Consider the following 3,525-nt stretch of genomic DNA (forward strand, 5'->3'; position numbering starts at 1 on the left):
CAAAAGATAGATGAGTAATGCCAAGAGGCTTGCATTTCGGGTGGAAATGAAAGGAAGGATTCTGGGATACTAAGCTGAGCATCCTACTGAAATATTCCATGCAGGTTATGAATAAATATGGCGACAGGGGATCCCCCTGTCGCACCCCGCTTTTTCCAGGGAAAAACCCAAACAGCTCCCCATTGACAGCCACTGAATATGAAGCTGTTTCCACGCAAGTCATCACCAAATGAACAAATCTATCAGGGAAGCCAAGGAGTAGAAGCAGATGTCGTAGGAATGCCCATTGAACTGAGTCAAAGGCTTTCCTAAAATCAATTTGTATAAGGCATCTAGGGGAGGTTCTTTTCCTTTCGTATTGCCTGATAAGCTCCTGCAAAAGATTGATATTATCAGCCATTCGACGACCACCTAGGAAAGCATTTTGCATGGGGCTGATGATGCCATCAAGAGCATGTCCCAATCTGTCAGCTAGGATTTTTGAAATGATTTTGTAAACGACGTTACAGCAAGAAATGGGCCTGAAATCACTAGCTGTAGTAACATGAGCAGATTTCGGCACCAGTGCAATGATAGAGTGGTTAATCTGTTTTAGAAGCTGCCCTGTTTGGAAAAAATCTTGCACGGCAACACAAAGATCCTGCCCAACCACATCCCAAGATTTCTTGAAAAAGAAAGATGAATACCCGTCAGGCCCCGGGGATTTGTGATCACCAATGCTGAAAAGGGCTTTTTTGATATCATCATGTGAGACAGCAGCTAACAAAGAAGCTTGAGAGGCGGTATCAAGACGAGGTCCACAGCAGACAATAGTCTCATCCAGAGGAAGTGTGGTGCGTGAAGAACCCAGGAGCTGCTGGTAATAGCTGACGAAGACATCCCCTACCTCAGCCATGGAGGTCGTGAGTGATCCATTATTGCCGCGAATGGCAGGAATGAAGTTCTTCTTGTGCTTGTGACTCATCAAGGCATGGAAAAAACTGGTCCCTCTATCGCAGTCCTTGAAAAAGTTGCATTTTAATTTCTGGCTGTAAAACATTTTTTCCGCTGATTTGAGGTTGACAAGGTCCAAGCGAAGCTTTTTATCCTGAGCCAACAAATGTTCATTGTCCTTGTCATTATGCAAAAGAGCTTGATGCTGCTCCAGGTCAGCCTCAGCTTGGCGTACTCGCTCCGAAATGTGTCTAAAGTGTAATTTGTTGAGCTGCTTCAGGGGAGCTTTCAGAAGTTTGAGCCGCCTGCATAAAACATACATGGGAGAGCCGTGTACCGCTGCTACATGCCAGTTTTGCAATATAAGAGACTTATAGTCTTGATGCTCAACCCACATGTTAAAGAACTTGAAGCTAGCACGATGTCTCTGATGTAGAGGGCCAATGCTGACTGCTATGGGAGAGTGATCTGAGAATGCACCAGGGGTGCTGAAATGCACATGCACTGATCGTTGAAGACCCGACCAGTAAGGATTCACCAAGACCCTGTCAATTTTGCTCCATATCTTCCCATTCGTCCAAGTGTATTTACAACCTGTAAAGTTAAGGTCAGAAAGGCCTATCATAGAACAACAAGCTCTAAAGTCAGAGACTTCATATGAGGATACAGGCTCTCCATTGTGTTTATCCTCTTGGGATAAAAGAGAGTTGAAATCACCGAGAATAATCCAGGGGGAATGAGAGCTCCATTTCTGCAGGTCATCCCAGAGAGCTCTGCGAGCAATTACTGTATTATAACCATAGACAAAAGTTGCAATAAAAGTATATTGGTTAACTAAGCTACTGATGTTGACATGGAGTCCTTGAGCAGAAAGATCAATAAGCGCCACCTTGACAGTGGAGGGATTCCAAAACACCAAGATGCGTGCATTATTGGCTGCTGTAACATTAGAAAGAAACTCCCAATTCCTTAACCGGAATTTGTGCAGAAAAGAAACTGCTGAGGGAGCCAGCTTTGTTTCAACAAGACCACAAACATCCACCTTATTTTTCTTCATGAGGCTTACTACCTCATGCTGTTTGAGAGGGCTGTTGAGCCCTCTCACATTCCAGCAGTGGACTAACATGATTGGGGAAGAGTGGGGGGTTCCCCACCACTACCAGATGATTTGTTGGAGTTCCTTTGCACTAAGCTCCTAAAGGGCATACCCGATGTAACTTTGTGCTGCTTTCTGTTGACATAGACATCACCTGTGGCGGCAATTTCCTTCCCCTTGGAGGATACAGTCTGAGTAGAGGAACGACTGTTCACTGCAGGCAAAACCTTTGGTGTAGGAGAGTGGTGCTTATTACCATGTTTCTTTCTCCTTACAGTTTCCCAACCTTCTGAAACTACCACAACTGGGGCTTGGTCACATTGCTGCTCCTCCTGGGCATTCTCAGAAACCTGAGGGACTTTGAGAACTTCAACAGAGGGGTTGAGCTGCGGGGCTGTGGGAGTAACAACAGGGGGGTTAGGTGGAGGATCTGTGGAAACAGCAACAGGGGGGCTGAGTCTAGAGAAAACACTGCCTTTGGACAGGACAGTCTCCTCTCCTGTTCCTTTCTTCGCCACTGATCTAGGAGCAGCCTGATTTTTTGAGCATGCGCCGGTGGAATGCCCAAGCACTTGGCAGCTTTTACAGAATTTTGGCAAGGTCTCATAAATGACCTTTTGACAGAGAAGGTTTCCATTAGGCAGCACTACATCAATGGAAGACCGAAGGTCCTCAAGCAAATCCACTTCCACCAAGACACGAGCATATGACAACCTCTCTTTTGTGGACGTCAGTTTATCACATTTGATTGGCTGCCCCAGAACACTGGCAAGCTTGGATAAGCATCTTGGCGTCCAACATTTTAGAGGCAAGTTTGGAAACTTCACCCAAACGGGAACATGAGTCAGTACAGAGCAAGAATAATCAAAATATTCGGGCATTTGGCGCAAGATTAACGGACGCCCATAAACCAAATAGGGACCACCACACAAGACAGCCAGCTTATCCTCTTCATTTTCAAATCGGTAGATTAGCCAGCCCGATTCATGCAAGGTGAGAGAGGCTGAACACTTCCAGGTGTTACCAATAATACTATTAAGTGCTCTGTACCCAGGAAATTTACCAGACACATATCCCACAACACAAAGTTTCCAATCATCGCTAGAGTGATCTAAATCCTCTTCTAATAATGTACAAGATGGAATAGCATTATAACCAGAAAAATGCATGAGTTTGGAGCAAATAGGTGTGTTTCTATTAGAGGAGAACAGATTGCGCCAGCTTCCATTAGCTGAAGAAGGAGGTTGGGGTTTACCTGCTGCTTCAATTTTTGATGGGTTAGACTCAACACCGCTAGGCTGTGCAGGTGATACAGGGATGGCTGGAGCCAGAGAAGATGAAATATCTGGGAAGACTGGAGCCGGAGAGGGTGGGGCCAGCGGTGGGATCACAGGAGGGGCAGAAGGACCAGGAGGCACTTCAAGTGCGGTGAAGAGTTTGGAGCCCCCCTCACAATCCTCTTCAGATGAATCAAAATCAACTTCCTCATCATCATA

This window comes from Populus nigra, chromosome 2 (assembly GCF_951802175.1).
Source record: "Populus nigra chromosome 2, ddPopNigr1.1, whole genome shotgun sequence".
Lineage (NCBI taxonomy): Eukaryota > Viridiplantae > Streptophyta > Magnoliopsida > Malpighiales > Salicaceae > Populus > Populus nigra.